The sequence below is a fragment of the Paramormyrops kingsleyae genome, chromosome 8, assembly GCF_048594095.1.
Source record: "Paramormyrops kingsleyae isolate MSU_618 chromosome 8, PKINGS_0.4, whole genome shotgun sequence".
NCBI classification, from domain to species: Eukaryota; Metazoa; Chordata; class Actinopteri; order Osteoglossiformes; family Mormyridae; genus Paramormyrops; species Paramormyrops kingsleyae.
Genome location: NC_132804.1, coordinates 6,211,823 through 6,221,862, shown reverse-complemented (window position 1 = coordinate 6,221,862; position 10,040 = coordinate 6,211,823).

The window sequence follows — 10,040 nt, the reverse complement described above, 5'->3', positions numbered from 1 at the left end:
TGTGTCTCCCAAGACTGGCACTAAAATTAGTTGCCCATTTAAAGTATACATTTTTTCCTTGGTTTGAAGGAAACATCTGCTGAGGACAATATTAAGATAGATGGATGGGAAGAAGGTTTCCTTAGAAAAAAAATGTTTAAAGAGCTAAAACAAAAACTTGGACTCTAGCATCATGTCCCGTGTTCTGGCACTATAAATTAAAGCATATGTTTAGTGGTAATTAGATCAAAATTGAGCAACGTTATTTAAATGACAGTATGACCGAAGTCATGTTTGAAGTACCCACACGTGTGTTTGTTTTTCTGCCTGTAAACAGAGCAGCTCTAGTGGGGCACAAGAAACCCCCCCACGCCATACACAGCTGCTGAGGGAGGAGATGCAAATACACCAGTCCCCTAGCCAGTCATTACTGAGGGCACATTAAATGCTCCATGACTCCTAACCCAACATTCCCCCCCCCCCAAACACCCATCCCCCCCTCTTTCCTCTCCAGGCTCCGGTTACACAGGACCACTGAAGCGCAAAGCCGTCGGCTCAGGAAGTCCTCGATTCGATCGACCTCTCTGGCTCTCAGCTGCCAACACTGGGAACAAAGAATGCCTTTTTTTCCCCCCCTCCCTGCTCAATTTGCCATCCATGTGCATGCCGAGCGCTCCAAGATGGGGGGGGGGGGGGGGGGGGAAGAGACAGGGAAGAAGTCCAACACATAAAAAGAAAAAAAGGAAGCAAAAGCTTTACTTGCGAATGTATTTTGTTTCATTATTCTTAATGCCAGTAAAATGGGACAGATGATTAACAGGTGGAAAGTTCACCTGCTCATAATGAAAACAAAACAGCGGAATCCCATTGAAAATGTCACGTCCAACCCACTGAAATATCACCCATGCTCATTTCAGACCATGAGTCAGCCTGCAAGAATGCAACAGGATCTGAAGGAACAAGGTGTAACTGCAAGAGACGCCTCCCCCGCATCACGGTCTATAATTACCATTTCTCCTCTAATTCTTTCCGGAGTTCCTCCACACACTTCATGGTGCTCCTCACCTCCCCCAAGTCGGTCAGCCCCCACCAGGTTGCAACCCAGCAAGGTCAAGCTCAGCTGTTTGCACAGCCTGTTTCTATCACGGGATTATCTCAAGTTTTTTCCCCAGAATGCCCTGGAGCATTAAACGTAATGTAAGGTGCGCCTATCACTGTCTCTCTCCTTTCTTAGTTGGCTGACGTCCTCATTCTGGCGGCGCGGAGTCCTGTGCGAGAGGGGCGGGTCGACGTCTGCCGCCGCCACTCGCCTCTTCCTATCTCTGCAAGCTCTTGCTGCCGCTAATGACATTAGCGATACCGACACAGCGCCTACGTGCCTCATAAATCCATCTGCCGCATCACACGGATGGACGCTTCAAACGCGAGGCTGCGTGGGACGCGGCCCAATAAATGTCCAATAAATAATACAAATGAAACCCCCCCCCCCCCCATCCATTTCTCATAAGCACTTATCCAGCACAGGGTCACGGTGAGCCTGCAGACTATTGCAGGAAGGGAATGGAGACAGGATGCCAGTTCCCCCCCCCCCCCCCCCCCCCCCGCCGCTTATCGCCCCTCGTCTCAGGCTACGTGGTACGGCCTTTGCTGTGAAGGAGAGACATAGACATCAAAGCACCTGTGACTTCACCTTCAAATAAGGGCTGAACCATTCTAAAGTTTGCCGATGGGGGGGGGGGGGTGTCAATTCAGCCACCCACCTGAACACTGGGCTATATGTGCCGTAACCAAAGGGTTTGGAAGAGTTCAAAACAGCGGAGACGGTCGAAGCGTGAAAAGCAGGAGAGGTGGGAGACGAGGCGGCGTAAAACACACCAAAAGATGACGGGAAAGACGGGACGAAGGAGGATAAAGGAAAAGGAAAGATGAGTTAAATTGAGTTGATGAGGTGAATTTTCCCACCATAGCAGCGTGTAAAAAAGACAACAAATTAGTGGGTAACGGTTGCCCAGAGTTTGGGTAAGACAGTGACTGGTAACTAAAAACATTAGATTAATAATAAATAAACTGAAAATGCACCAACAGCACATTTTTGGGCAGCCTGAAACTCAAATTGTATTTCTCGCATTTTCCGGAAAAGTTATGTTGTTCCCCCACAGAGACAAGCGAGGGATCACAAGTCATCCATAAATTGTTAGAGTCTATGAAAAAAAATTAATTCAAAGAGCATAAATTTATGTAGATATTCATAATTGCCCACATTTACATGAATAGCTGTCAGCAAAAATTCCAAAGTGCCGGCCGCAGTGTCAGTCAAACGGTTGGTGATCACACTGTCATGCAAAGTGAAAGGATCCTGTTTTAAAATACAAATAAACTTCAAGTTCATTTCACCTTAACTGTACAGTTACTATAACCTTACAGCAAACATTCCAGTGTCATAAACTGCCTAGATCAGAGAGCTGAAGCTTTCTGCATGAAGGACGAGCAAAGTAAAGAATTTCATTGACTTGCTCTAACAGCAACAAACAAGCATAAACCACGACGTTACATTTCATTGCCATGCTATCAGGTATGCAGAACCATCAGATACACTTCTGTTTATCCACTGATAGCTGTATCCTCCTGAGACCCAAGGAAAAAAGTGTCCTTCAACTGTAGGTTATTTGTCTTTGGAGGAAATAAGACATCTTACAATTTAGATTTTTTCAAATTTATTCTTATTTTAATTTCACAGCATGTCCTCTTTAGCGCACAACAAGAATAAATACGTTTCCCAACATCAGTGAAAAAATAAATGCCAAAATACAATGTCCGCTACAATGGACATAAATGAATAGGTCGGGTCTCAGGAGGCTATTCCAAAACCTTCAGTATCACGTTTGCAACTTCGCTTTCCCAGTAAACTGAACATATTTCGGGGTAATTAAGCACTCGTCACATTCATTCATTTAGCAGTTGAGTTTACCCAAAGTGAGGCAGTTGAGAAAGTAAGGTCAGCCAGTCCCTGGGGCAACTGGGATTATGTACTTCTGTAAGCTTTCACTGTTTTTAAGAATTTGTTTCCAAATAGCAAATAATTTAGGTCATTTGGTGCCTCAAATTCACTCAGAAGTGTGAGTGTGTGTCCTCTGATGGACTGGTGTCCCACCAAGACCTCCTGCACTCTGCCATGTGCTGCCTATAATAGACTCCAGACACTATGTGACCCAGTACTGCATAAGTGACTATGGAAAATGGGAGAATACTTCCTGACTATTAATAAAAACACTCCTAACTGTTTAACAAATTGAATCAAATTGACCAATTCAACTATTAAATCAATGACGAGGGATCCTTGCATGCACCTCTATCTCACGTAGAAATGTTCTGTTTTACTGCATTTCTGAACACAAGGATGGTGTTTCTCGTGGATTTTCTTCAGATTCTCAGGTGTAGAAAGTCAAAAAGGGTTCAGCATGAATCATGAAAAACAGCTCAAGTCCAATTCAAGTGACTGGAGTCAGATTCAAGCTGAAGTTGAAATGGAGAACATCTGGAAGGTATTTTGAAGATTGAGACAGCTTCAGATTCCTTTCAAAATTCTGACGGGAGTGACAGTCTTCTTGTTTTCTGAAGGAAGCTGAAGGGCCATCTCTCTAAGGATCTCTCTCAACTCCAGCCACTTTCCCATTACAGGGCACAGAGCAGCAGGGATTCCAGACCCCAACCCAGTGACTCTGAGGCCACAACACCCCCCCCCCCCCCCCACCAGAAGCACATGCATCAAGCAGAGCACAACACCACAGGCCAACTTAGTCTTACATTTTGGTCTTTAGCAAAAAGATCAAACTACACTATGTTTTTAAACAATTGTAACCATGATGCCGACATAGTAGGTGTCATATGAGGCTAGAGAAATTCTGAGCTGGTCTTTGACTACTCATGCACTCAGAAGTAAAACTAAAAAACATTAAGAAATATAAAACATGAGAAAAGTTCTGCATTGCTGAACATAGATTCCAGGCACCAGGAAGATGGATGGATGGATGGATTATTCTGAGCAACCAGCAGAATTTGCTTCTTATACTTGTAGCCCAATGAGCTACAAGTATAAGAAGTTTTTCCATCACAAGTTAGATGCATATATGTGTGTTACATATGATCAGAACCAAAACTCTTTGAAAACTCACTCCTTATGGTTCTCGATACATTTCGATACATTGGCTGCAGAAAATCTCATGAAACAACATGGCATCGGTGATTCGGTGATTCATTACTAAAACTCTGACATGCTCCATTTTTTAATTCAACCAAACATACCCACATCAATATCCAGTGTAATACTCATTCAAGTGTATAATGAAGCAATATTACCTGCACCAGTACAAGACATTTTAATGAAAGCAAGATTTGAAGTTTTTTTTATTATTTATTATTAATCTGTATACATTAGTGCTTATCCTAAAAAGTAAATTACATTACCCAATATGGACAATATTAGATTTATCACAAAGTAAAAGTTGATAAATAAAAAGTACAACCAAAACATTAACTTTCTTAAACATTTTAAAATACTTATACAGAAGTCATAAAATAATTAATAAATGTTGTGGGCGTTGGATCAATTGCGACTGCCTTCAATAAAAACAAATATTTAGGCTACTGCAATATTTTTAATTATGATATATAGTGACTGCGTAAGAAGGTACCAACCCTACAGTACCCAGTTATTCGAACTGTCTATCGTTTGTAAAATTCACTTGAAAGCATTTTTCTCTCCGCAGTTTTCCGTCAAGCTAAGAAACGTGGGCTACGTACGATAATTGCGTAGTAAGGCCCATTAAATTAAAAGTTATATGTGACCGCTGTGTGTGCCGGGGTAACAGCTAGTCGTCCTTTGCGTATCTAAGGGCAGATAATTAAAGGACGTGGTTTGTGCAACGGAACAAAAGAAGAGTTTTGCGACTGGAAGAACTGGCCTTTAAAGAGGAATTTAGTTTACCTATACTTTAGGAGAGGTCATGGCAGCATGGAAATAATAGGCTACATTGCTAAAGTAATTAGAAGTTACGCAAGAGGAAATAAAACAAAAAAAAACTGTGATTGTACTGGAGTGCATTTCCCGAAAGCGACTGATCTTAGCAAATAACGAACGATGTAGGTAAAGAAGGAGTGCGGTCCATCTCAAAACCCTTCGTTAATCCAGAACTAAGACACGAAGTTTACTTTGAAGTAGAACGTTGTTGGATCCTCCCCACTGAGAAAAGCACGGACTGTCGTTAACAGGAACGTCGGTCCCACGTATTTCAATTGTGAAATATTTTATGTGATTCTAGCTCACACCAGACTTATGCAAATGTTAAAAAAATAATAATTCATAAACTAATTAGAAAATCAGCAAAAACACACCAAACCAACCAAAATTCAGACCAAAATAAATTAACCTTTTTGTTGAAAATATAAAACTGGACTCAAACTGTAGTGTTGTTTCCTTGTAAACAAAGAGCAATGGCGAGCAGCAATAGGAAAAAGATGTAACGCTTCTCAAAAAAAGCCTTAAAACAACTCATTGAGGAGGTGGTCAAAATATATTTAAATAATAAAAGAATTACTGCAGTGTTGTGCTGCATACTACACACAACTAGAACAACACCGCAGCATTCAGGGGGACATCTTAGAGCTCCCAAGAACTTGTGTAGGCACCAGAATCGTATCTTCCACATGCCCCAAGCACACTTTCCTCAGCCACGGTTTGGGTATTCAACACTGGAACCAGCAGGTTTTCGCTAAACAGATGCCTGATGTCTCCCAAGAACCAGCCACCAGCAAACTCACCATCCTTGGCCATCTGGCACTCCAGAGCTGGACCAGATATAAGCATCATGCTCCCAGGCCACTTGGTGGCAATGTCTGCAAAATGCCCTTGATGGTTGCACATTACCTGGATGTTTAGGCTGAGTGCCAAGAACCCTTTTCCACAGGTGCAGGTGGAATTCAAGGGGCCGCAAATATGAATAGGGTTGAGGGTTCCGTCCACTGCACCTGCAATGCCAGGTACTCGCATGAAAACCAATTTTAGGGTCATTAGAGGCATCCACTCCTGCTGGACATCGTATGTAGTCGTGTGCACGGCGCAACAAAAATGTGATCAATGCACAGATACAGGACACAGCAGCCTTGCGGAGGCCATGTGCATCTGTAGGTTCTCAGGAATCCACCTGTGGCGAAGAACCAGAGAGCTGTCAGAAGGTGCACCGTGCACTGAGGGCAAAATTCCAGCGTGTCTCTCTTTCCAATTTATCCTGCACCAGACCAAGGAGGCTTATTATTTCACCCCAGGCCAGCCTGTATGTCTCTATGAATTGTTCATTATTGAGATGGTTGCAATGCAATCCTACAACACATGAATGTGAAATATATATATACACACTAGTGAGTGAACATTGTATTTCCATGACTGTAAGATAAAAAATGTGTAGTTCTTTTGACCTATTCTAACAATATGCATTTTGTTTATAACAGCCTAGCTCTAAGTCCTTTTCCAGGTGCATATATTTACTGTTATTGCATATTAACTATTTATGTGTGTTACCATTTGTGAGTAGTCTGCAGTTGATCCTCTTGTGGGTGTCAGTGGGTTGTCAGATGGATAGGGCTGTGATAGCGTTACTTTTATGACTGCATGAAGCTCCACCATGGTACACAAAGTGACAGTTTAATTATTTATTCTATAGGCGACATTTCAGGTGTGGCATTCATTATGAATAGCTCGAACGGGGGGAGGGTGTAGGCATGAACGACGGGTTTGCTGCCGCAAATATTCGCGATCGCGTGGTACGGGGTTTTGGCGGGATTCAGGGTACGCTGTTTATGTTATCATGCTGTGTAATCAGTGATGATCAGATTCTGTTTCATTTTCACTTGAGAAAACCATACTTCACTTCTTAAAGTAGCAGTGTGTTTAACGTAAAAATGCTGCTGCCGTCTGTAGCTTTATCCATATTTTCGTCACGATATACCTGTGATTATCTGGACCATAATTACCTGTATTTATTCTGTCTCTGACGCAAATCACACCTAGTCATTTTGAATTAGTTTCTTTCTCCTTACACACATAGTCATTAACCTAACACATACTGCAAACACACACACACATAGGCTACTTGAAATATTGCCTGCGATGATTATGATCAACTGTATATAATTTTTGTAATTTTCTTTATTCGTTCATGTTTTTAAATGATGTTTTCAAACGTGTATAATGATCTCTGAATTTGCTCATGGTGATATGGCCGCACCATACAACAGTTACATACACTGTAGCCTATGTTGATGCATGTTTTCTTTATAGGAGGTAAAAGGACATTATAAATAAATTAAATGACAGACACCGGTACTAATCTCGTATACATGTTCTGGTTCATTTACATTTATCTTGCGGTACTAAGCAGGCTGGTGAAACATTGAAAACTGGCTCATATTAATTTGCATATCATACCTCTACCATTACCAGTTACATCACCGCCAAAGAAACACAGTAAGTAATCTAGGGCGGACATTTAAACAAGATTCACTTTCTCAGTGGCAATACCTTGACATCCTGAGAAATCTATGGGAAACAATTTCGTTACTGCTCTTAGACAGAGCCTATTTATTACACCTAAATGAAGTAAAACATTCGAACCTCATGTTAAGTGTATATTTAAATTCTAACTGCGATTCTGCACCGTGCTTTCAACAGATTTCATGAATTGAATTTGACTTTTTATTTTTAAAGTCAGTTATGAATGATGCAAAACTCTTATGTACTTAAATTGCATACAGGTGTTACCTTTTGCGTTAATTTATAATCGACATTATAGCTCTATATTGCAATATTGTCCCCTTATTATCATCAGCATAATTGCGCTGTCCAAAAAAGACTTGCCATCTATTTTGGCCGATCTCTGTGTCAGGCAAAAGTTCAAATAAAGAACGCCTTAGAAAATAAAGAGTGGGTCGGAGTGCTGCTATATTTACGAACGAAATACTACTTTAGTTACGCTGGATTGGAGAAACACTCGCTAATTAACGATTGATCTTAAGCGTTAGATAACGAACTACTTAGCATTACGAAGTTTTGGGGGACTTCCCCCCCTGATAGTTTTTGAATGGAGGTGACCGCGCACCCCGATCACTCTCACCGATGTTTTCTGTGCAACAACCGAAGTCTCACACCCCCGCCCGACGGTGCGATAGTGCATGACCCGAAGTTCACGTTCATGTCAAGTAGGAGATCAGCGCGGAAAACTAACAAACCTGACATGAACAACACTAATAGGATTTACACCTTCCACGCCCTGCTGCTGGGCGCCGCACGCAGTCTGCGGCAGGCGCGGTGTAGGTGATTAAGTAATCCGGTCTCGGTCCAAAGAAGTAACTGACATAATGAATTGCTCGTTGAAACGCAGCAAGAACCTTACGACGATTTGTTAGCTCACAGTCTGCTGCTGCTTCGGACATTTATAAATCGTTTTAAAAATTGACAGCAATAGTTTTCTTCTTTATGGCGGAAACTTTCGGAATAAGCTTTCCTTCACGCACTGCTACACCTGACAAACGCAGGTGTGATAACAGGGTTAAACCCGCATTTATTCCTATAGACTTATTTATACAACGGAAGATATTGGAGAGCAAATTAACTTACTGCAAGGAAAAAGAGAAACGAATTCACCTTCATCTATAGAGAACGTGTTACAGGAATTTAAACTGCGGTCCATTATGAAAACATCATAAAGGAACCTATACGCCTTTATGTGCCAATTTGTAAATAATAGCTGTGACCGAGAACAAAAGTATGTCAGCGGCGAGTTTCAGATCTTCGGGCGGGGAGTGTCGCTGCGTGGTTATGCGGGTGGGGAAGCGGCACCCGGAGTGCTGCGGGCACGAACCGCGCAGCCGGGCGGGGGCGGTACACCCGTGCCCGAGGAAATACTGGAGTGTTATTAAGAATGCAGTGAAGAACAACGAAAAATTACCTGCAAACAATTGAATTCAAATTGGAAAAATATTAATAAAAGCCTTAATCATATCCGAGTGTTGTTTAAACAAATGGTTAGATGTTTTTTTTCCTGAACAAATAAATGGACATGTGTGATGTCTCTCACATAACCCCCATTTGTCACATGTGTACCGCGGTGCATGACACAGACAGACAGACAGACAGCCAGATTAGATAGATAGATAGATAGATAGATAGATAGATAGATAGATAGATAGATAGATAGATAGATAGATAGATAGATAGATAGATAGATATAAAATAATACATCATGCATCGGTGAATGAATAAAAGAAAACCAAAATATGTCTCTGGCAAAGTGATTTGTGTTACGTTTATTAGGCCGTAACAAATGTGTATAAGGTGTCTGGATCCTCTGGGAGATGGGTTGTAATTGTCTAGTCGTTAATTTTTATAGACGTTTTGAGAGTGTACGCCGATGCCGATTTGTAAACCAGCCAGGGAGTTATTTCGTTGTTTTTGTTCCTGTAAGGATGCTCTTTTTGAACTTCTTCTCCTAAGAGATCATTAGACACACGGAGTGGAAACCCACAAGAAGAATTTTAGAGAAAGGAGTTCGAAATAGCTGGAGAAAGGGAGTCTGACGGAGAAGTACAGCAAGAGAGACCAATATAGACCTGAAATTGGAGGTTGTGCATTCGGTCAGAAACCCATGCCTAAAATTAGTCTGAATGTAAATTCCAACGGTTACTGGCTTTTATACCACATATGAAAATATGAACAACAAAAATGAAACAGTGGAAGAAGTGGTTTATTTATTTATTTTTTCCACCGCCGCTTTTACAACAGAAGTTTCCCTTTGGAGGAAGGCAGGAAGGGGCATGCCGTAGAAACCGCGGACAGGAGCCGGTATGGGCGAGCAGGACGGGCGGCATGGCGCGTGAGACTCCGTAACACGCCGCAGCCGTCAATCCTGCACGAACAGACGGGAATCGGCGTATATTGCCGGAGGGATCAAGGGCGATTAAAAGAACAGCAGGATAAAGAGATTTAGTGGTTTGGAACCAATTTTCCCTTT